This window comes from Culicoides brevitarsis, chromosome 1 (assembly GCF_036172545.1).
Source record: "Culicoides brevitarsis isolate CSIRO-B50_1 chromosome 1, AGI_CSIRO_Cbre_v1, whole genome shotgun sequence".
Classification (NCBI taxonomy): Eukaryota; Metazoa; Arthropoda; class Insecta; order Diptera; family Ceratopogonidae; genus Culicoides; species Culicoides brevitarsis.
The window spans coordinates 17,977,447-18,003,914 of NC_087085.1; the positions used below are offsets into that span (position 1 = coordinate 17,977,447).

At 25.9% G+C, this 26,468-nt stretch overlaps 1 protein-coding gene across 1 annotated transcript in view; it reads left to right on the plus strand.

The window, feature by feature from the left end:
- The first annotated feature begins 686 nt into the window (after positions 1-686).
- Positions 687-26,468, plus strand: part of LOC134838116 (protein folded gastrulation) — a 75,303-nt gene continuing 49,521 nt past the window's right edge. The window contains exons 1-2 of the mRNA XM_063853577.1: positions 687-1,171; positions 15,374-17,107. The gene's annotated coding sequence lies outside the window, so the exon portion shown is untranslated. The remainder of the gene's footprint in view (positions 1,172-15,373; positions 17,108-26,468) is intronic.

A 26,468-nucleotide genomic window follows, 5' to 3' on the forward strand; every position in this document is an offset into this window, starting at 1 on the left:
TAGTTTTTCCAAAGGCATAAACATATGATTGGATTTATTCTAGTTAGTCAAGTCGAGGGTGAAATTCACTCTTCAGGGGTCCATTTAACTCTTCAGGGGTTCATTAGACTTTTCTGGGGTCCATTTGATTCCTTTTGACTCTTCAAGGGTCTATTCAATTCTCTAGAGGTCCATTTGACTTCTAAGAGGTCCATATAGCTTTTAAGAGATAAATCTAATTCCCTAATGTATCAACCTCATCCCGTTTTTCATCCATAGGGCATCGCAATAATTACTAATACCTTTTGTACACAAAAAAAAATAATTTTCCCATTTCTACAAGCAACATTTTTTTTTCGATGGTCCCTAGTAAAGTTGTTACTGTCTCGTACAGCTACACATTAAATGCTACTTTAAACAGAGCTGTACCATCACAGAGCTCCATTGACGAACGGTTTGTTTTGCTTTTCACCGCACACACGACGTCGTACGTTGCCCATAATTCATTCATTGATAGCGAACTTTGATACAGCAGCTGTTACCATAGCGGCCACGTACGTTCCCTCGCATACCTACACATACATTTACTTGTCTCAGCTGATATTCTGTATGGCCATTCTATGTAAATGTGTGAGCAGAGCACACACTTTCACACACAACTCACAAAATGTTTATTTTCAGTTTACGTTGAACATTCAAAGCGTTTGGATGTGAGAAATTCGCTTTCCCTTATCGACATCAAAGCAAGTGTGAAGCAAGTGAATATTTTAATAATAATAAAATAATAATTATATTTATGAAATACGGAAAAAAAATTCAAAACAAAAATTTAACCCGCGAAAGTGATAAGAAATCTCGTATGCTCATGGACGATTGAGCAATAAATGAGTGTAGAAAAAAATTATTTAAAACGGAAATAAATCATAATTTTTTTTTGAAAAATAAATAAAAAAGAAAAATATTAAAAAATTGCAATTAAAACCAGAAGAAAAAAATAATAAAAATATTTTAAAAATATTTGAAAAAAAAACTCACATCAAAAACTCATAAATATTCACAAAAACAAAAAAAAATAATAAAAAACTGTTCCCTTGTAATCCTGATGATGATGGTAGTTCTTGGAAAAGAAAGTACCGCACGAATGTAATTTCATCATCCGCACAAGAAGGAGCAAAAAAGGAACAACTCCGAGGTAGGTGTGAGAATCTTTTTGTATTTTAACATATTTTGCCGATATGCATATACGTAAAATAATGAAAAGACGAAAAAAAAATGTTGTGCTTTGATGTCGTTTTATGAGAAAAAGGTTTGTCAGCACATATTATGTGCCTGGCGTGTCTGTTTGTCGTACGAAAATCGTGTGAAGGAGCAAATAGGGAAACAATATCGTAAAATTAAGATCACAGTCACATAAAAATGTGTGAAAAATGCTCATTTTTATGAATAAGCAGAAAAGAAGATTCTCCTATTTTTACGTTACTTTGAGTATGCCATTTAGTAGATGAGAAATAGGAAAAATTTTTACTCGAATTTTCAACAAATCACGAACAAACAATAAAAATCTCAGTTGTTTGTTTTGTTCTACTCCTTTTTTATTGTATTTTTTTTTAAACTCATTGTAAATCTTTTAGTGTACAATTTTTTTTGTACTTTAAAAAAATTTCATGTGCAACACAACAAACATCAGGATTAACTTATTTTTCATTTCAAGTTTGTTGCAAAAATAAAAAATACGCTTTTTTATTTTTATTTACACAAAAGTTGTTATTTTGCATGTTTTGAATGAATAAATTACACGGAAAAAGAGGCAAAACACGTAAATGAAAAGCGACTGTTAATTGCTCATGACTTTTTTTCTGTTGTGTTATCATCGCGAAGATGGAGAAAAACAAAAGAAAAGATCAATCAACCCCGTTTTTCTAGTGAATAAAGATGGTAAACCACAACTTCACGACGATTTACTGCGTTTACTATTAAAATAGTACGAAAGAAGACTATTTAAAAGGTAAACCAAATAAATGAAATTGTATCTGCCTCTTATTTGTAATTCTGAGGTCCATGAAAGTTTTTTCCCTTTTTTTCATATAAATTCATTTTTTTCAGGAATTTTTGTGAAAAAAAAATTTTTATTAAAAAAAAAATAAAAACTTTTAATGAGGACAAAAATGTTCACAAAGAAAAAGTTTGTCGAGTTGTAACGACCTAACAAAATATGCATTACTTTTATACGAGCAGAAAGCATCTTCGTTCCCACAACTCCGGTTATGCTTGATTTGTATTTCTAACAATAAATAATGAATTATAAATCATTTATTTATGCATGATTTCAGAATTGAATTCAACTACATTTATTATATTATATTGTTGTTGTTATTGTTGCTTTATTTATTTATTTTTAGCCATATTTTTGTTCTTCATGAATTATTTGTAAATTTTTTATTTATAAAAAAAAAGTTTTGTTGATCGCGGTTTAGCAAAAACAAAAAAAAAATTAAATTCTTCACTGATTTTGACTTGCAATTAATTTTGCATGACCAATTTTCTTCCTTCACATGTTTTTTTTTTGCGTCTGCTGGTCGAACATTCTTCTGTTTTTGATCTTTTCCGGCCGACATGTCATAGTGCTCAAAAGTTTACATGTCAGGCGGTGCAGGGACGAGAAAAAAATTGATTTTGTATCAAATTTTTATTTTTCTAAGTTAAATATATGAAGTTCAGCCCTAAATTTATTTTAAATTTTTTCTCAGATTTTAAAAATTTGACAAAAAAAATCATTGAAAAATATTTCTATAATATCTCTGATAAAAAATTAATTATTATTAAAAATTCTCGAACTTTATTTTTTCATAAAATTATATAATTTTTTTTTTAAATTAATAACATTACCAGAATTAAAAATTTCGGAAATGATAAATTAATAAAAAATTGAATAAATCTTTTAGTTAAAAAATTAATAAAATATTTAATAAATCTATTAGTTCAAATTTTTAATTCAAAAAAAATTTTTTTTTTTATCTTAAAAGTTAAATTTTACTTGATTTTACAAAACAAAATAATTTTTTAATTTATATTTTTGCATAAGCTATTTGAGGTTTAAAAAATTTTTTTTCTTATTTAAAAAAATTTATCTTTTCTTTATATAAAAAAATATTTTCTGTTCAACTGCTTCAATTATTTTTTTTTTAAATTTTGTTTTCAATTTTTTTTGAATAATTTTTTTTATTAATTATTTTTTTTATTATTTACCTAGTTAAAAAACTAAATATTTTGTTTTTTAAAACAATTTTTTGGCGTTCCTACATAAGTTTTTGTTAATTATTAAAACTTTTTTTTAAATATTCCCCAATAAATTTATTTCAAAATTTTAATCACATATTTTCGCGTCCCTGATTATGACAGACAGCAAAATTAAGCCGACACAACGATGCAAATCAAAATTATGTATCAAAATTTCAAAAACCAATATTCTTGTTGTCTTCATCATCAAAATTTCCATATATGTCGGCCTCTCTTGTTATTGTTATTGTGTAAAATAAATGATGTTTATTTTTTGATGGCACATTCTATAAAATATGCAAGAGCTTCTCAAACTGTACCGGTCAAGTTAGTAGTGTTTGCCCACAAGAACTTGGCAGTTCGTTATTATTAATGTATGATGTTGTTTCTGTATATTTCAATTGTTATTTTGTCTCTTTGCTCCGAAAAAGTAAACAATATGAATGTTAAATGAAGTTTATAAAATTATTTTGTAGTTTGCGAAAATGAAGTTGTTGTCCCGAATAAAAAGGGAGGTAAAAGGTCTCGTTTCCAATTACGAGAAAAAGCATACGTTCCATTTTAAAATATTTACAAAATAAATTCTCAATGGATGTTAGATAGGGATCAGGTGTAATCAACATAAAAAACGCTCTTTTGTTCCGAAAAGTTGTGTAACCATTACACTAATTGCTCAGGACCCGTGATGATGACGATGATCCGAGCAAAAAACGAGTAAACATAAATTTTTCATTTTGTCTGTCAAAAACATTTTTTTTTTCATGAAAAACAACTAACGCAAAAAATGGATATCCCGTGTGTGTGCAAAAGAGTGACATAAAAATTAAAACTAAAACCATCGTTCGTTGCGACAACACTCTCACCTAAAAATAGAGTTCTGTCATCCAAAGTGTACTTCAGTCTCGTGTGTACTCACTTTGGGTTTGCTTTTAGTCGTTGAATTTATCATTTTTTTAAATGGACACAGATGTGCAGAAAAAAATAACGTGAAATGCGAAGAAATGTGTTGTTGTCACTTCTTCAGTTACTTACCTCTAGTAGTTGCAGCGCACTTGTATCTTGCACTTTTATCGTCGTGAGCATCATCAAGAAGTATACAAAAAAAATAAATAAATAAACATTTTCAGTGCTAGTTTTGTGTGTGTGTGAGTGCTAAAATATTTATGGAACAACTTTTACTTGTAGGTACAATTTTTATATTATTGTCTACCAACGAACAGCTGTACCAACAACACCAAACGCTACATTGACATAATAGTCGTGTCCTCGCGTAGACATGCTGTCAGCTAAATAGTTTGTTAGTTCCATGTGTGCAATTAATAAAACTTTTTCCATAAATGTACCTAATAAAAGATTATTTTTATTATTATTTGTCAAAAGAGCGACAATATGGTTTCCCTTCACGACACAATTAGTGTTGCAGTTGGAGCATGCATGCGAAAAATGCGGTTTTAGAGAGATCTTTAATTGAGTCATCTTTTGATATGTGAACGGGGAAGAAAAGTTAACAAACCGATCAAACGGTTCTTCGCTATCAACGTTCACCTCACTGACCTTAACGCAATACTTACATCGAAAGAGACACAATATATGAACATTAAATGTCATTTATTTGTCATTAAATAAGTACTTTATAACTGTGGTGATGACACAACCGGAGGTCAGATGATGCTACAGCGTCTCGTTGTTTCGCTCTTTCGGGTGATATTTAACAACAACGAAACAAGATGAGATGTAAAAATTGTCGTAAAATTTACAACTGAATCGCTTTTTGCAACATTTTAACCAACTTTAATGACTTTGATTTAAAAAAATAACTTTTTCAACTTTACTTGAATTTTTGTGATTTTTTAATGTTTTTTTTTTATAAATTTTTTTAAGAAATAATTTTTTTATCAACTAAAATTTATATTTTATTAATAAAATTTAATTATTATTAAATTTATTTCAATAATTATTTTTTTATTAAAATTATTTTAATTCAAAAGCTTGACTTTTAGTGAAAAATTTAAAGTAAATATTTTTTTTTTTAATAAAATCAAATAAGATGAATAACTAAATTTTTAAATGATTGTAAAATTAAAAAAATAATTGTTTAATTAATAGCTTAAATAAATTTAATTTAAATTTAAATTTATTTTTTTTAATTTAATTTTTTTTTAAATTTTACAAGTTATTGTTGAAATTAACTCCAGTTTTATCCAAATTTTTCATTTAAAAATAAAAAAAATAATTAATTAGGTAATTAATAACTTTACTTTTATTGAATTTAAATTAATTTTTAAATATTTGTATTTTCTTAAATTTTTAAAATTAACTTAAATAAAAGTTTAATTTTAATTTTTCATTTAAAAAAATAATTTTAATTAATTATTGCAAGATTATTTTTTAATCAATTAATTTATTTTACAAGATTTTTAATTATTACGATTTTTTAAAAATTTCAGTTATTATTTAATTTTTAACTTTTTTTTAATAATTATTTTCTTAACTTTTCAAACATTTTTACCAATATACCTAAATTTAATTGAAAATTAATTTAATTAAAAAATATATTAATTATTAAAAATATAAATTTATTTCAGTAATATTTTAATCTTGAAAAATAAATATTTAGGTATTAATAAATTTATAAAAAATAATTAAATAATATTTATTTTTAAATCAAAATATTACTGATATTATTATAACTTTTTATTTTTTTTTTCATAATTAATATTTTTTTATTTAGAAAAAATCACATTTTTAGACAGACAAATCCCCATTATTATTTTCTCCCTCAAAGCATTTCCTCGAAATGTCATTCTTCAACAACGTCCAATAAGATAACTGTCATAAGAATCGAATGGTCAATGCGCGATACGGACAGAAAAAAATAATAATAATAGTGAAGAGTAGTGAACGGTATCGAAACTTTATCCCTGATCTTATCAAAAGGAAAAATTTAAATTAAATTTCTCGTATGAAAAAAGGGAAGCAGAAAAAAATATCTTGATATTGAAATAAAATGTAATAAGAAAGTTCTCCGAAGTCCTTGTCGTTGTCGATAAGAAGAAGTGTGTGAGCATAAGGAACCTTTATTCGTCTGTTTGTCAAACATAAAGACTTACATCTTGGAAGAAAAAAGGTTCAAGTGAATGCATCTGATAAGCATATTTACTCTTTTTTTGTGTGTGGATGCTTATTTTTATCTGATAAACACACAAGACAAGACGACTAGCGAGACAGACAGTTAGTTCTCCTAGGTAATAATGATAATAGTAAAAAATAAAAGGTAATAAAAATAATAATTAAAACAGGCATTGCAAGTGATTCAAGTCCATTAATGATGTAAACTGGCTGGCTATTAATATAGTTGTGTGCAAGTTTGTTGTTGTTGTTGCTGCTGCTGCTGCTGGTTGTTGCATGAAAACGAATAAAAATAAAGTGCTGAATCTTGTACAACTTGTTTCATATTTGGATTAGTCAATTGTACCGTAATTGTCGTGGTGTACGCGATAGAACCGTTTTTTATGCAGAACTCTGTACTTTTTCTGTATCGTCTTTGTCGTCGTGAGCCACATTAAACTTTGTGGATTGCAAACAATAAAAGAATAGAAATTATTGTTATTGTTATGAAAGTATTAACCTTTTCCATTTACATTCAAAAGTTTTGCTCGAAGCAGCCACTGAACGAAAATTTTAAAATAAAATAATAAATACACATACAAAAGTTTAAATGTCACCTAAAATAAATCAAGGGCACTTGAAAACTTTACAAGGAACCTGTTTTCTTTCATTTTACAAACTTACACTCGACAATGGATCGTTCCCATGTACCTTAATACGGTTTCTTTAATTATTCGTCAACACTACAAACACGCGTGTGACGTAAAAGGAGAAATTTCCTTATAATATTTTATTCATTTGCCACTCGAACTGCCTTGCCTGGCTTGACAACAATGCCAAGATCCTGATTTATTTTGCTTTCGTATCGCTCGTGAACGTGAGACAATTCATCTGTCATAATTGAAAAACTTAAGAAAGAAGTTTTATGACAACTTCTGTCACACCACGCGATATCACAAACTCGAGATATTAAATTGCATCGCGAATCATTTATGAAATAAAAAAAAAATTTCTCTAATTCCATTATTATTGTTGATGCAACCGTTATAATTGATTATTCCAGGAAATTTATTTTTCATTCTCTAACTCGCGCATTTAACGTTATTCCGCTGCTGCTGCCGTAGATAACATAAAATGTGTTTTACTGTCGAACTTCACGTATAAATGATATTAATAAAGTTTCAATCAAATAATCAATATAAATGACTTGACAATATAATAAAGTTGTGCAAAAATTGAAATATCATTAAATTGTAGATGAAAAGTTGTTTACGACGTGAACGATTTTTTTTTATTTTTTTTTCTGCTACTTGTTTGTTATTTATTTTATTTTTTTGCAATCAACAAACAGGGATCAAATGCCTTTTTCTGTATCTCAAACAATGTAACGGCGAATGACCTATATAAAAAAATAATAATTTATTGTTTCACCTGAATGACCTTTTGAAGTAATGTGAAAAATATGTTTTTTTCGCTCAAAAATTTTATTTTTGTTTTTTTGATGAAAAATTTTAATGTTTAAGTGAACATCAAATGGTAGTGACCGCAGAAACCACAGCAAAGAAGTGTGTACACGCTTTTTTCGTATTTTTTGCTTAGGCCACTCCAAAGGAAATTTAATAATAATTTAAATTTCGTATTTTTCGGAAGTTCAAGTGCGGTAAAATTTTTAAACATTGGAATTTGAGTAAAAAAAATATTAAATTTTTCACCGTTAAATTTTTTAAATGTGATATATTTAAAATATTTTTTTATAGAAATTTAATAAAAATTGAATATTTTTCAAAATATTATAATTTAATTCGATTTTTAATTATTTTTTTATTTTATATCAATTTATATTAATATTAATAAATATTTTTTTTAAATTTCTAAATTTTTTGTTAAAAAATTTTATTTATTTATTTATGTTTAAAAAAGCAAAAAATATTTCATGAAGAAAAATTACAAATTTAGAAATAAAAAATTAAATAAAATAAAATTAAAATAAAATATTTTTTTTTATTTTAATATTTTTTGTTAAAATTTTTATTTAATAAAAAAATAAACAACAACAAAAATTAATAAATAAATAAAAAAAATTGTGAAAAATATTGAGATGATTTTTTTTTTAATTTTTGATTTTTTTTATTTTATATTTTTTATTAATTTTTTTTTTATTTTTATTTCGTTCAAATTCAAAGGATTTAAAAAAAAAATTCGGACAATATTCTCACTTACTTCGGCCTTATAAACAATTTTAACCCTATTTGAATGTCTAAAAAAAAATACCTTAAACAATGCAATTATGAACTTGTTGTTATACAATTCCTTTGCACTTGAAAAAAAAGCAAAAGAAAAAAAACATTTTAATTGTTGTGGTTTTTAGTTAATGTTTTTTACAAAGGCATCAAAGCGGAATGATTACAAGTGTCAGGTGTTGTCGGTCATTTCTTTTCTTTACTCTTTTGACATTTTGCTTTCTTCTTCTAAGCTCATCGCTTGAAAAAAATGAAGATGTTGACGTCAAACGAAATTATTCAAGGTCTATTGCTCCTTTGAGGACATCTTTCGCCATTATCATAAGTCACTCAGGTCCCCATAAAACCCCAGCACCTCATCAATTCTGTCAATTTCATATAAACGAGCAACAATTTTTTATTTCTTCTCATAAAAAATACAAAAAAATGAGAAAAAAGAAACTTTATTGCGTTCGGCAGCAGCAGCAGCATGGAGCAACAACAACAACAAGGAAATGAACATTAACTTTGAAATAGACACGGGAAATAAAAGAGCAATAAATAAAGTGTCAGTACATATTTCTCAGTCGTTTTCGTCGTCGATGGTCGTCGCAATAATAATAAAAAGGGCAGGTATCACTATTTTTTTATTTACCCCGAAGCCACAAACCCTCTTCAAAAATTATATATAGATTTGGTAAAAATTGATAAGATTTTTGAGGACCGACTTTTATTTACTTTTGAATGCTCGTCTACAATAAAAACGGCAAAAATGCGCAACCAAGCAAGCCGGAAAGCAATAAAAAATACTTTTTACAATAAATTCAGAACGAGCAGAACCAGATTCGATGACTTCTTTTAATTTTACTTTTTAAAATAGCTTCGTGTTTGTTAAAAATTTTATAACTTGACTTACCTTCTACAATGGAGGAAAAAAATATAAATTTTTTGTTGCTATTCCTTCCTTGTGTATCGTGTGCAATGTAAAAAAATAATGAAAGCACACATGTGAGAGTGAGTTGCAAGAGCAGCAAACGAAACACGATCATCTCTATTTTTTATTGTGTTCACGAGACCATGAAAGACGATAAGTCATTTCCCATTTTTATACTTTTTTTTCAAATTCTAACAAAAACGAAAAAAGCATAACATAAAAAGAGACAGTAAAAGCCGTAAAGCAATTTAAACACAGATCGAGTAACAGAACGCTTGTTAAGCCTTAAATAAATTATAATCATGTGCGTTGTTCTGTTGAAATTTTCTGTGAATATTTTTTTTTAATTTTATAAATAATATTCGTTGTGCGACAAAAGAAATGAAATGAAAAAACGAGAAAAATTTAATTTTTTTTTTGTTTTCGACATTATTAATAAGTAATGCAATGCCACTGAATTGTCGCTCTTTTTTAATAATAAAAAATAATTTTTCGGGAAAATAAATAAAGTGAAAAATGACACGAATTGGGAAACAAAAGGCACATGAAATGGCAATAATTTTGATGTATAGCACGAATGTGCGAAGAAATGTGCTGTTTTTTCGAAATTCGCGAAGATGTTGTTTACACTTGCTAATGTACGGAAATTGCATCATAAATTTATCTTTATTGCCGGGCTGACGTCACACGGTCTCGTGCGCTTCTTTCGAGTAATTTCTCACGGTTTGAGGCGAAAAGCAATATGTTACCGATAAATCACTCGTCCACAAAAGAGAATCTTTAGCTAATTATCCAGAACTAATTAAACCAAAAATTCACAAATAAACAAACAATTAATTGCTTAATTATACGTGGATTTCAATAATAAAATAATAAAAAAAAATCCGAACAAAAATCGAACAATCTACACCCAAAAAGTAGTAATTAACACTCCATTCTTCTCGATTTTTCTCTTATTTTTTTTTTCTTGTCGGAACACACGCAATTTCTGCGATAAAACTACCGAAAAAAAAACTTTGATCATTAATTTCTTCGATTATTTCCCTCTCTTCACATTATTGCACGGAACCTTCCTTAAAAAAAATGTGTGTGTCTCATTATCGCTTATAGGTCATTACCAGCCAGTAATTAGGTCGTATGAAAGTGTAAAGGAGTTCCGTTGAATTTTTTTTTTTTTTTTTTGGTAAAAGTGAAAAAAAAATGTAACCAGCATCATCGAGATAAGATTAATTGGTCCCCCTGTGGATGGATGCGTTGTTGTGTCGCATATCTTATTATCAAAAAAAAAAAACTAAAAGAATTGAAATTAATTTTACTTTCTAAATGTTGACGTTCAAAAATCTTCTTGTTCTTTTTTTCCCTCGGTCGTCCGCGTCGTCGTCGTTTATCATGTGCGCGAACTTGTCAGACGGAAAGTTAATTTTTTTCTTCTCTTTTTTTTTATCTTTGTGTAAAAGTGAATAAATGGCAGATTATCAAGGCCAAAATTTAGTACGACCAAAAAAAAAAGTAAAACAAAAATGATGATAATCATCAACCTCTATTACTCTTTTTTTAATAAATTGGTTAAATAAGGTGAAGGAGATACTCATACAGTGGGATGAAATGACTTTTTTAAATAAAAGCTTTTTAACATTTCTGATGAAAATTTTAATTTTTTGACTAAATTAAAAATATAATGAAAAAAAAAATAATTAAGTTAATTAAAATTTAATTAATTAATTTATATTTAAAATTAAAAAAATATAATGGAAAAAAATATTTTTTTTTGAAGAAAATTTTTTAATATAAATTATTTTTTTATAATTTTAATAAAAATTATGTTGATTTTATTTAAAAAAAAATAAAATTTGAAAAAAAAATTATGAAGATTCTTAAAAAGGAGTCTTAAAAAATTTATTTTACCTATTTTATTATATTATTATTATTTTTTTTTAGAAAAAAAAAAAACAAAATTTTGCCATGAAAAGTCAAATTAAAAAAAAAATTGAATAAATAAAAATTAAATTAAAAATATAAATTAAAAAAAAAAAATAAATTAAATTTGAAAAAAAATCATAAAAATTAAGTCTTAAATAATTTCCTTAGAAATTTGAATAAAAAAATTAATTTTAATATTTTGAATAGTTAGTAAATAGATTTTTTTTTAAATTTAAATTAATTTTTTTTTTTAAATTAAACATAATTTAACAAAAAATCTAAAAACCTTTAAAAAGACATTTAAAATATCGAAATTTATAAAAAAAAACTTTAAGGTATCTCGAGTTGAATTTCTCTGACATTCCTTCCTTAAACTCGCACTTTTCAATCTCCTACAAAATCGCCGCAGCATACGAGCGAGAGAAAAAAAACCATTAGTTTCCATATATTTCAAGCAAATAATCACACAACAACTTTTTGTGTGTGTGGCTCATATTGTGGGAAATAATTGACTTTTTTGATCGTGCAATGATACGATATTCTTCTTTCACTTTTCGTTATAACACACAGCATCAGCTACTAATAATATCGTGAACGGAACAATGGCATGGCACAAAAATAACAACAATAAGAACGCAAGAACACGTAAAACTGGATATTATGTTTTTGCCAATTTTTTCGGGTTTCTGCGTGTGTATGCCAAGGCTTTGCTTATGCTGAAGAAAAAAAAAGAGGAAAACGAAATGAAACGAAAAGAGAAGAGAAGACGGGTGAGGCAACGTCGATTCCCTTTAATGCCTTTAATTTCTTGCTGTTTATGCTTCTTTGTGTACCAATATTAAATTAGTGGCGAGAAGAAACAAAAGCTGGCCCATAACTTATTTGCACGTGTGTTTGCCTTGTTAAATGGAACCACAAACATTGTTGCTCGTTATTCTTCGCGTTTGAATTTCGCGTCGTTTCCCTTTTTAAATTTTTGCTTATGTGTTTAAAGCAATAAATTATATCTGATAATTTTTTGTTCTCACATGTATGAGACAAAAATTTCTTGGGAATCAACGCGTTACGAAAAAAAAGGAAAAGATTTTCTTGTCACATTAATTGAGATGAAATTTCTCACGAAACAAAAAAATGATTACCAAAAGTTTCAATTCCGTGAAAAAAAATCTTCAATTTTTCAGGGTTGCAAAATTTTTGATTTAAATTAAACTTTAAAAAAAATATTCGACTAAATCTAATTCTAAATAAAATTCTAAATCGATTTCTTCATCAAAATTGATCAGAAAAATTAATTTACAGAATTATATCTTAAAGCTTGAAATTCACTAAAATCGATTTTATTGTCTTTAAATTATTCTAAATAATTTAATTTAAAATTATTAAATTTTGGAAAAATTTTAAAAAAATTATTAAATAATTTTTTTTTTAATTTATTAAGTTGGATTCATACATTTTTTTATTGAAAAATTTTTCAAAAATCTTGTAAATTTTTTTTTTTTCAACTTGACCTAATTTTGACCTTATCGCCTAAAAGCTTCAGTCAAAATTATTTTCCAGCCCCGCAATTTTTCATCCATCTAAAAGGATCCGAGAATTTCCCCGGAAAAAATCTCAACAAAAAAAATTAAAAGGATTTAATCACGTTGATTGTAGGAAGGTCTCGAAATTAATCACAAAAAAATGCCTTTTTTCTCCTCCATTGTTCTATGCCGACAATTGTGTCATGATGTTGCGTTGTTACGTTTTTTTGTTGGTCCTATTTTGCTCCTCACATGACGAACGTTCAACAAAAAATATTAGCAAAAAGCCGGTTTGTAATTAATTAAAAGTTTCTACGCACCAGCAAGGAACTTTTTTTTCCGCTGTGATTTTTTTTACAATGCGCGAATATTAAACATTTATCATCATATGGATTCACTGTTTTTTTTTTTGCTGCGGCAATTTTTTTTCTCTCTTGTCGCAAAAATATGAATTTATATGTGATTGAGATTGTGATACTAATAACACAGTGTGATTCACCGAAAAAAAAGGGAGATAAAAATAGAGAGAGAGACGATTCAAAGCGACGAGGAAAAAAATATCACAAGATAAATCAATTTAATTAACAATATATGTGTACGGAGTGTCTGTCTGTGTGACAAAAGGATTATGGTGTGAACGAGAGTTCTTTTCGGATAAATGTTTGTGACAGCAATTTATTTGTTTGTTTGTCTTGTTAGGATTTTTTTTTCGTTTTTGTTGCTGATATTATTTCCTCTAGTATTTTTTTGTGTATTTTTTGAGAACGATTGAAAACAAATAAAGTTTTTAAGCTTATTAAACGATTGAATAAACATGAACGACCAGACAAAATCTCTAACTCCGTTGCATTTATAATCCTATTGTTTAGCGTTGTTCAAAACTTGTCATTATCAATGATGCTTGCGTTGTTGTTGACGTTATTTAAAGCGAATAAAAAAAGTTTTAGTGGCATTGAGTGTATTAGAAGTTTTTGAGTGTTATTTAAAACAATTTTTCAAGTAAAAGTGGTGCTTTGTGATAAATCTGCTCAACGTATCGTGAGTTGAAAGGTTTTGTTGTTTAATAATGTTTGCAGTTTTACACTCTTGTTTGAATTTTAAAGTGTAATTTTTTACTTTTCATAAATAACTATTTTTTATGCAATAAAAATTTAAAGTCAATAAAAAAATTAAAAGATAAAAATTAAACTTTTTAAAATATTAAATTAAATTTTTATTAAGATGGAAAATTAAATTTTTAAGACAAAAATTTCATTTTATTTTTATCGATTTTTTTTCTCTTTAATTTTGTTAAAATTTTCCATTTTATTTAATTTTTTTCATACAAAAATATCTGTTAGTTTGCTAAAAGGTTTAAATTTTATTTAGCAGTGATAAAAAATTTGTTCTACTTTTCATTGAACAAGCCTTAAGGCATGAAATTCGAGATGATTCTTGGAAAATTATTTATTTAAAGACTTGCGTATTAAATTCATTGATGTCTGATATTGCTTATTTGCTATAGAACACATTATTGAAAAAGGAAAATTTTAAATTTATTTAAAATATTTTTGAACAATTTTATTTATTTATTTTATTTTTTTTTTTTTTGATTTTTAAAAAAATTAAATTAAAACCGAATTATAATTAATTAAATTAATTTATTGAAAAATTTAATTTCGATGAATTTAATTTAATTAATAATTCATTTAATTTAATTTGATAAATTTTATTTTAAATTAAATTAATTAAAAAATTAAATTAAAATAAATTTAATTAAATTTATTATGTAACACTTAATTAATCAATTTCATTGGAAAAAATTATTTAAATGAATTTAATTTGATTTGATTTTTTTTTAATTTTAATTAAAAAATTTAAATTAAATAAATAAATTTACATAATTATTAAAAAATTTAGTTAAATTAATTAAATTTAATAACTCATTTGTTTAAAGCTTAAAAAATTTTAAAAAAATCTGTTAAAATTTCAAAATATTGAACAAATCGAGTAAAAATATTTCAGACAAAATAAACAAATTCACAGTAGTACCATAAAACTCAATGAATAAAATCATTTATTTTTATTATTATTATGAATCATTTGTTTAGAAATTTCTCTCTCCATTGTTTGATAAACACTCCTCGACCGATTTTGTTATTTATTTTTCTCTAGTCTTAATTAAATGTAAGCAAGGGCAAGGTCGTGTTGCAAAAAAAAAACAATTCTTCATAATAAACAAAGTGATTCATTAATATTGAAGAACACGAGGAGAAAGGCAAATGCTCATTAATTAATTACATCGTCGTTGATATTAGAAACAAAAAAAAAATCCTCAGAAAAAAAGAGATTCCCTTTTTAAGAAGAAACAGAAATAAAAAAAAAATATTTAATTTCATTAAAGAATAATAAATAAAAACAGTATTTTTCACTTTCAGATCAATCGACAACAAAACACCGCACGAAGCCGACATTCACACTTCATTAGCACTCTACAGGTAGAGAGAGAGAACTTGTCGTGAATGCATATGTGAATTGATACTTTGGATTAATTACTAAGAAGAAAAAAAAATTTTTTTTCGCTTGATTTCTTGTTTGGATATAAATTTATCATTTATGTACGTTAAATCGAGTCAAGTTAGCTGGTGTCCTACTTTATAACATTTTTTTTCATCATCATCATCGTTATTATTAAATTATTGACTACTTCAACTATTACATACACCGGTATATTATATCAACTCAACACCTTTCTTGATGAAAGTCTTGGAAATTAAAATCATAAAACAATAAAAAAAAATAAAGTGAAGACGAATAGAAAAAAAAACATCGCAACACGATATAATTTCTTGTCTTGTACGAAATTCACAAGAAGAAAAGAAATTAACGACGAACAAGAAATAGAAAGTGTCCAGTCCAGCAATTAAAGATCTTTGATACTTTTATCTGGATCGTATTGTTAGCGACGCTCGGGGAACCATTAAAAGGTGTCTTGTGTACACATCGCGCCCACTTGAAGAATTAACTCAATTAAGAAAAAAAGCAAAAAAAAAGAAAATTGTGAAAAAAATTTGTGTAAGAAGAAGAAAAAGGAGAGAGAAAATAAATAAAAAAAAGTGGAGATAATAAAAAAATGAATGAATTGAACTGACAGCATCACAAGCAGCAGTCAAACAAAGTGCTAAACTTTTAATTAGATGACAAAATCTCATTTCATCATCTTCGTCAGTGTGTTGTACAAACAACAACAGTCATCTCCTCAAGACAGCCAATGAAAAAGTAAGAGTTTTTGGTGTGTCATTCTCAAGAAGGACAACAAAAAAGTCATTAACTCGTGTACAAGACCGAACAAAGGGAACAAAACTTTATCTGATGCTTTTCTCGACGAAATTCAGTCAAGGCATCGAGCAAAAACTGCAAGAAATCAAGAATCAACTCTCTTCTTAATTTAATCAAAATAATAACAACAACAACAACAAACTATTCACATTTTACATTATTATGCATTTTCCCTTATTAAAGTATTAAAATTTTAAACAAACAAAAAAAAACTTGTACGTTCTTAACTTCGTCATATTCATCCATTTTTGCATTGTTATAAACTTTTATTCTTCATTATTAATCTCCAGACTTGTTGTGCCGCATCGCAGCAAGTACAACGACAACAGTGATAAACCTTGAATATGATATTGAATGACGTCGTCGTTGTTGCAGCAAAAATTAAACCAACAGGATTAAAAGATTGCATGTGTGATCGACAGCGACTCGAACTACGTCAAGAACACCCACTGTCCATTAATTACAACAACAATCAACAATTACGGATTCACCGTTGTTTGCAGAAATTTTACTTTGAACGTGAAAAGCGATAAATTTTAAAGGAAAATTTTTTGAACAATTTTATTAAATTAAATTTAACAGACAAAAAATAAAAAAAAAATATTTAAAAAAAAATTCTCGAATAAAATCCATTAAAAATTTTATCATCAGCACCACAAATAAAAATTCATAATAAATAAACTATTCTGAAAAGTGTAACATAAAATCCGGTAGTGTCGTTAAAAAGTTATAAATCTCTTCTATTGGAAACCTGAATTGAAAATACATTCGCGCACAGGATAAGAGATTACTGCGAAAAGGAGCTGTCATACAAGAGATAATAAATTGGAAATGTGAGTAATATTTTTTTTTTATTTTTTTTAATTAATTTTGAATGCGTCCTGTGGTTTTAAGCGGCTTTAACACCGATGAAAGGATTTATTCTTTTTTTGTGTGTGGCACAGATATTTTTTTTTAAATAAATATTTAAAAAAAAAATAAATATTTTTTAAATAATAAATTGTCATGTCGTTCCGCATGTCATTTTGAATAAAAACACATCTACCGTGATTTATTTCACACTTGTTGGTTTGATTCGCATGAAAAACAAAAATCCGGTGGAGGCGTCTGGTTATTAAAAGGACATCCAGAGGACATCAGCGGAAAAAAGGTCACTTTGATCTAGCCTCTCATTTTATTTTATTTTTTTTTTTTCATAAATAATATTTATTTATTCAAACATTGTACAAATATTAATATCGTTCAACCGGAAAGCGTGGGAGAAATCACATACACACAAAATAAACAAATCCATTTAGTTCCACATTCACATAAAAAAAATGCCAAAAACAATTTGTTTACACAACGGAACGGAATTCGCAATGCACTTTCATAAAACTTTCAATTTGTCGATTTTTTGGATTTTTTTTTAATCTCTTCTCCTCTCCTCTGTATTGTTATAAGAAACATTGAAAAAAAAATATAAAAATTTATTATCGCGGTGTCTGGTCTGGATTTTATCAAATGGCTGTTTTGCCAATAAGTTGTGTTGTCATAAATTTTATCAGTAAAAAAAAATTATTATTTATTTTTTGTTATAATAAAAATCTGTCCAAATATTAATATTTTTCAAGTTGCGTATGCAGACGTCGACTCATTTAATATTTTTTTCCGTTCTTCGATGTCGTTTCTTGACTTGTTTATGCATGCGTACGCGATAATTCAGCGTTATTTTTTAATCGTTTGCAATATTTTTTCGCTGCTTAATGTACAATGTTGTACCACTAATCGTTTCGAAATTTATTGAGTCAGTTGGTGTTGCTCAATTTATTAATTTGTGGGATATTTTATTGCTTTTTTTTTTGAAAAAAATGCGATGAAAAGAAATGATGATTAAAATTAATTACTTTTCGAAAAAAAAAAATACTTTGATCTTGCACATTGTTGCACTTGCTATTTTATCGGACCTTGACCTCGAAAAAAACGCCCACATGACTCATTAATAAAATATTAAAAAAAAAATGTAAAAACAGCGAAAGTGTTCAAAGCACATTTTTTTGATATCCGGACTAAAAATAACCTTTGTAGAAATCGGTAGAAATCATAATTTTTGATTTTTCCCACGCCACGTTTTATTTGTAAATAAGACCAGTTGCCGTCTGGATAGCAACTTGGGCGGCAAAAATAAAAAAAAATATTCTAAGAACTACAAAATACAACAAAACACAAAAAATGTATAACAACACCACACACACCGCTAAATTTATTGCTTCTAAATCAAATTTATTACCGGGCACTACCTTTCTACTCGAACAAAGATTTTTTTTATTCATATTTCATGCATATTTTTTTATCATGGTTGTTTCCCGCAAAAAAAAAATACTTCAAAAGAAAACAAAAACAATTTCATGGTCAATTTAAAAATGTTTTCTGTTCTCAAACTAACTAGACTACTACTGTACTGCTAAATGAACGAATTTGATATAAAAATAAAATAATTCAATCATCAATTTTTTTATCGTACAAATTTTTTTAAACGAAAAATTTGTGTTTCATGTCAAAATATTTTTTTTGTTCTCTATGCAATTTTTTACATTTTTTTTTTTTTAAATAAATCTAATTTTATTTACTTGTATTTTATTGGCATTGACGTTCCGGAAAAACATTTAGGATTGGTCATTCTTGCATTTTTATTTAAAAAAATGTCAAAACAATGATTTTTTTGTTGTTTAGGCCGATGCAAATGAAACTCAATAGTTTTAAAATCAAAATAGTGAGTGGGGTAAAAAAATAAAAAAATTAAAAATTTCATCAAAAATTATCGTTTTTGGTCTAATTTCATGTAATTTTTAAAAAATTGGAATTTTTTTATTTTTCAAAATTTTTTTATTAAAAAATCTATTTTAGCTATGGATTTTTTTCTCCAAAACAGTTTTTTATAAAAATTATTGAAATTATTTTTGAAAAAAATTTTGCTATTTTTTTTCGATTTTAATTGAATTGTTCTAAAATCAATTTTAAATACATATATAAATACATATAAATATTAATTTTAAAAAATTCAAAACAAAAAAAAAATTAAATACGGTCCAAAATTTTTTAAGATTTGGAATTTTTTAAAAAAAAATTATTTTAAAATTTTTTATTTTTTTTATAACCACCCCCCCCCCCATTTTTGTTTCAAAAAATTTAAACAAAACTATTAATTGGAGCGGCCTTAACAAAATCTATCAAAAACCTTCCTTGTTCAAGTAAACAATGCAAATTTCGTGATTGTCATATCGGATTACTAGCAAAAAGTTGTAATTTCAAGGCAAGTGGTGGCAAATCGTTTGAAATCCGACACCACCAGAACTTTACACATTTTTGCGACAATTAAGGTAATCATTTGTGATATAATAAATTGTTTGTCTTTCTCAAATGGAGTTAATTTAATCCAGTTCCTTGTCGGCACAAGGAAAAAAAATCATGATACGATAAAGTTTGGAAACACTTGAAGCTCATATTACTTTTCTCATTTCGAGTTTTGATGACACCGATGACACAAATTTAATTTTTAATTAATTATCATACAGAAAGTTTTACGGGAATGAAGTTTTCGGAGAATTTACATCAGTGCTTGTTCTCAAACTTTGTCATTCCGGTGAAATAACACAGACATCATTGTGCCGGTAGGTTTGCGATTTGAACAGAGAGTTGTCATTAATGTTGTTTGCCGACCCATTATTATCCTCATTTTTCTATATGCGTAATTTACATTTTTTTTTAACTTGCCTATTTTTGCATAATTCCAGCAATTTTATTTACATTTATAATAGACTTTTTTCCACCATAGATTTAATTTAATTTTTTTAAATTTTATCAAACTCACTTTATTTAATCATATTTATGGCAAAAATAGCAGTTAAACCGAGTGCAGCACATTAAAGCTGATTTCGCATCACGACGAAAAAAAAATTGTGGCAGTGAAGTGAATAAAATTCCGAATTCTATCTTTTTATTATTATGATGATGATAATCATAAATATGTTCGGTACGACGATCTTTGCAAGTCAACTCATGCATACTTAAAATTATGTCATTGAATGAGAACACGTCGTTGTCGACGCACGATGTTGATGATGACAACGACTTGTGCAAAAGTTTCTTTGGGAGAGCATCAGAACGAGCGATGTATTTACGTGAAGCAAGAAATTTTAAAAATGTTACTAGTGGCTGCTTCTGCTGCTGCTGCTGCTACTACGGCTGCCAAGGGAAACAGTTATGTAAATGTCTTCTTGATATAATCTGTATTTATATTGTTATGTAAGTTGTGTGTAAGAAGATATTTATTATTATTATAGTTTTCTAGTGCATTTTATTTTATTTTGTACATTTTTCTTCGTTTTTTTTTCTTTCTTGAATATTTAAAGGAAGGAATTTAAGCGCACTTTTCTTTGCGAGAAGAAATAAAGTTATAGGCGGAAATTTGCCATACTTTGGTGATTTATGATACAGTTTCGATGGTTTTCATAAATTTTTAAGTTAAATACGCTGGTAGTCGTTAATTATTACTTTCTTTCCTTATTTGTCAGAGGCATAGGCGTATTTATGAAAAAAGGCGGGATTTTTTTTAAATTTTTAATTGAAATAAATTAATTAAATTTTATTTTTAAAAAAAATATTTTTTACTAATTAATTAATAATTTTTTAAATACTTATTAATTTTTACTAATTAATTATAATTTATAAATTTAATTTAATATTTTTTTTTATTCATAAATAAAATTTAATGATTTTTTAAACAGTTTAGAAAAATTTGTTATATTTTTTTTCTTTGGAAATTTTAATAATTTTTATTTTAATTAAATTAAAAATTATTTAAAATAAATTGAAATAAAAAATTCTTTTGTTAATAAAAAATTATCACCGAACTATGGCAATGAATGTGTAAATAAATTATTTAATTTAAAAAATTAAATTAAATTAATTGTAATTTTTTAAATATTTTTTTATTTAAATAATTTTGCAAATTTAATAAAAATTATTTTAAATAAATTCTATAATTAAATAAATTTAACAACCGAATAAATTATTTCATTTTTGTTTTAAAAAAATATATTAATAATTGAAAATTTAATTAAATTTTAAATAAATTAAATAAATTTAAATTTTTATAAATTAAAATTTTTTAAAATTATTTCTATATTTTTAATTAAATTTAACTCTCAAAGAAACAATTTTATTTTTGTTAATAATTGTTAAATGAAAATTAAACTTTATGAAATTTTAATAATTATTTTTACGATATAATTTTTTTTCACTGAATTAAATTTTTTTTAGTAGAAATAAATTCTAAATCCCATGCCTTTTGTCTCTCCACGTTTCCGCTTAATTCGATTGCAGCAGAATTTTATTTATACTTTTTGTCGATTTAATTCGCGAAGAAAGTTTATTGGAGGGGAATGAAACGTGAAATTGATTATCAGTGAAAAAATTTCTGTAAATTACAATTTTTATCGAGAAAGGAAATACATTTATATTGTATTATTTTTAGCGAGCGAACGAACGATCGAATCCGTGACTTGTGTGTCTAAAAAAAAAGATCAAAGACTCATTTGTCACCCAAACAAAAGATGAGGAGAGAAAAAAAATGTTGAATTTAATCCGCTCATGCGAAATATTCTTATGTGCCTCCGCTCTTAATGATCATTAAGAGTTTACACACGATTTTTGTCAGAACCATCATTTTGTATTTTTCCCCATATCATATCCCATTCAACATGTATATTCCATCATTTATCAACGATTTAAGGTGCGTTACTCATCTCTTTTGCTCACACACAACGACAGAATAAAATTTTAATCCAGCCCAGAGTTCATCGTACTTTCCAATGATTTCACGAGAATACCTTCATGTCACTGTCAAAGTTTTTGTTGTTGTATCAATTAGGCCAAAAAAAAAAAAAGTTTTATACAAACATTCAATTTCTAAATTGACACAACTCTATCATTTATCACTCTCCAGAGACGATGACGACGACGACATTTGTTTATTTATAGCTCGTCGCACATCGGAGAAATGTATGTTGAGGTCATTGCACGCGACCTTCTCCTCACAACCTGCCAAGAGATGCAATTACACGCTTCTTCAGCTGCTGCTGCTGCGTCTTCTAGTCATTGCGTGTCGTTAATTGAGCCAAGATATGCTTTCTTTCGACTTCTTTTTCTCGCACTACCACATTAATCATGTTTAACACGTGTATTGTGTCGTGCGCGCGGTCCATCTCGTCATCATCATCACCATTTTTTTCTATTACACTAAATTCTTATTATTTAAAATTGCGCTCCGCAAGAATTTAATTATACAACTTCATTTTAATTTGCGTGGAAATGCACTCAGTATTCAGTTTAAATAATAATTATTATAACAAGAAGTAAGCTGTGATAATTAGACGGACCATACTCGTACAGCGCAAAATAGAATTGTTCTTGATGCTAATTAAATAAGGGATTTGTCCATTATTATAATCTTACATAACATAATTGCAGAATTATGTTCACACTTTCTATTTGCAGAATCGGGCTGCCTCGGTTGTTCATTCGAGACAATATGTAATAATAGTGCCTTGTGGATAATGGTAATTACAGCTAATTAACGTAAAATTTGTTTAAAATGCCTTGAAACGCATTAAAATTGAATTAAATTATTTTTTGTCTTGTCCTTTTGCTGAAAGTTCAAAGAAGAAAAAATTCTATTCATCTTCTATAAAAAAAAATATTTTTTGTAAAATTATCATTTTTACTCTGAAAATCATTTTTATTGGATTTTTATTTAATTTACCTCAAATTATATCATTTTATTAAATTTTGGTAGCTTAAAATTATTTTTTGATTCATGCATTGGTTGTTAAAAATTTAATAAATAAAATAACATCAAATTAATTAATTAATTAAATTAAAATTTTAATTAAATTAATTTAATAACAACGTTAACTGAATTTAATTAATTAAAAATATTTATAATTATTTAATTTCATATTAAATTAATATTTTTTTTGTTTCTTAGCGTATATTTAAGAGAGAAAAAATTATTTTAGTATAAAATAAAAAAATAATAAATATTTTTAATTAATTAATATTAATATTATTTATTATTAATTAAATCTATATAATTTTTTATTATTTATATTATATTTAATTAGTTTTGAAAATTTAATAAAAAGTAATTTAAAAAAATCTAATGCTAATTAAATTTTAACAATAATTATTTTATTTATGATTTATATTTTTTATTTATAATTTTATTTTTTTATTTAAAAATTTATTTTTTTTTTATTTAAAAAATGTGTTTTGAATTACATATTAATTTTTTTTATCAAAATATAAAAATCACCCTTTTCAAACATTTTGTCACATTTTGAATTGAAAAGGATTTCATATTTTTATGATTTATTTAAATAATCCCCGGGATAAATTTTTCGACATCCACAATCAAAAATGTCAATTATCCCAGAGGACTTGAGCTTCCACTAAAGAAATAAATTCTCACTCTATTTATAGTATAATATTATGACATTTATCCGTGTAAAAATATTTTTACAACTCGTTTTAACGGATTCCATAAATTTGCACCGTTTTCCCACCAAGTACTATTATTTAATATAAAAAAATAAATAAATATAGAACAAAAATTGTCCCAATTCTGAAAAACAAACTGCATCTCTGCCACTATGCTCATTTTAAATTCCACGATCGCACTACAAACGTACGCGACTTGTTCTCCGGGCGAATAAAAAAACTGGAAAATTTGTACTAGAATTTAAATAATAATAATGTTCTGTTAAATGACTTCATCATACATACACCGTTCACACAAAAAAATACAAATTGTATCTAGAAAAAAAATGTTATATTATGTAAAAAACGATGTCAAGCATTGCAGTTATATTTATTTTATTTGCAAAATCGTTTGTGCAGCACTTACACTCTTCTTTATTTCGTATTTTATTTAAATGCGAACCCATAAAAAACGGGAATCTCTCTCCTGATTATTAAAAAAATACAAATATTTACATATTACAACTTGAGAAACTGGCTCACTGGCACTCGCACACTCAACATGTCTGGACATTTTTTATTTTTTTTTATATTTTTTCGCATTTCATAATATTATATCTTAACTTTTGCAATCCACTTCTGTGGTAAGATAGCGAGAAAAAAAAATTGTAATCATTTGACAAATTACCAACAGACATTAATTTAATGATTTACAAGCGGCTACATGCAAAAATATAAACATTAAAATGATAAATATTAGAACAAGCGGCACACACAATTTTATGTGAATGTATTTTATAAACATGTTAGATGTGTGTTTGCCGAGAGTGATACTGTTAAATATATTATTAATGAATAAAAAATTAACTCATTGAATATTCGAGACACACAAAACTCGTTTTATTGACGATGATGATGTTATTATTATAAACAACATTAAATATGTTTTTATTTTTTAAGCTGTTATTATTATTGCTTGCCTGTTTGCCAGGTCATTCTGGAGAAAATGTGCGAGAGTGAAAGAGACACTCGATGATGATGACAACTCTACTTGACTTGTGAAACAATGCCATATTTGCATTTATACAAGTTTCCTGCAGAATCATCATTTATTAATTGTGGAAAATTTGAGTCTCGAAATATGAAAATTTATTTAAAAAAACATTAAAGTAGGTTTAAGTACCTTTCTACTTAAAATTAAATTTTATTTAATAAAATATTTTAAATAAATTTTAAAAAAATTTTAAATTAATTAAAATAAAATAAACTTTCATAATAAAAATTTTAAAAATTAATTTATTTGTTACTTATAAAAAAAATGTGAAAATTTTATAATAAAAAAATTAAAGTACTTAAAGACTTTCTACTAAAAATTAATTTTGTTTTATAGATTTATAGAAAATATTTAAATAAAATAATTATAAAATCAATTTAATAAAAAATTATTTTAAATAATAAAATTTTTTTAAATTAATTTATTGAATTTTAATTAAAATTTAAAAACCAATTATTATTAAAATTATATTATTTTAATTTTTTTATTTGTTATTTATTCTAATTAAATAATTTAAAAAAAAATTATATGAATTAAATTAATTAGTCAAATTAAAAAAAAAAAATAGAGAAAGTAGTCGTCTAAAGAACGACATACTAAACCGCATTTCGATGTTGCATATGTATCTTTGCTTTTCGTACTCCTTATTTCACATTTTCATAACCCTCATTTCACATTTTCGAACTCCTCATTTCACATTTTCGAACCCCTCATTTCACATTTTGGAACTCCTCATTTCACATTTTCGAACCCCTCATTTTACATTTTCGAACTCCTCATTTCACATTTTCGAACTCCGCATTTCACATTTTTGAACTCCTCATTTCACATTTTCAAACCCCTCATTTCACATTTTCGAACCCCTTATTTCACATTTTCGAACTCCTCATTTCACATTTTCGCACTCCTCATGACCCTTTCACAATTCTATACACCTCACAACCCAAGGAACTGCCCACTGACCTTCAGGGTCCTCAAATAACTAAGAATTACAAAAAAAAAATTTGGGGCACACCGGAACACACACACACACTGACACACACACACACACACACACACACACACACACAGACGACAAGTCGAGTTTAATACCGCATTTTTTCTTCGAAATGCGGTAAAAATATTTTATTAATAAAATTCAAAATTAATTTAATAAAATATTTAAAATAAATTTAAATAATAAAAATTTTTAAAAAATAATTTTTTAGTTACCTAATTAATAAATTTTATTAATTTTGTTGAAATTATATTATTTTAAATAATTTATTCTAATTAAATTATAAAAAAAAATATAAGATTAACAATTTATTAATCGAATTAAAAAAAAAATAACGATAAAATTTAAAATTAATTTAATATTTTTTTTGTTTTTAAAGAATAAAAATTCAATGTATTTAATAAAATAATAAATTTAATTAATTAATTATTTTTTTTTATTTTATTTTTAAAATAATTTTTTTTTAATAAACAAAATTTTTTATCTCGAGAAACGCAAACTTTTCACAATTCAACAACACGAACCAGAAGAAAATGATGACAACGTCGAAGAACATAAACAAGAACACTCTCTCTTACTATCTCTTTGACATGCAAATGCCCGATCTGCTCGATGCTTATCGAAA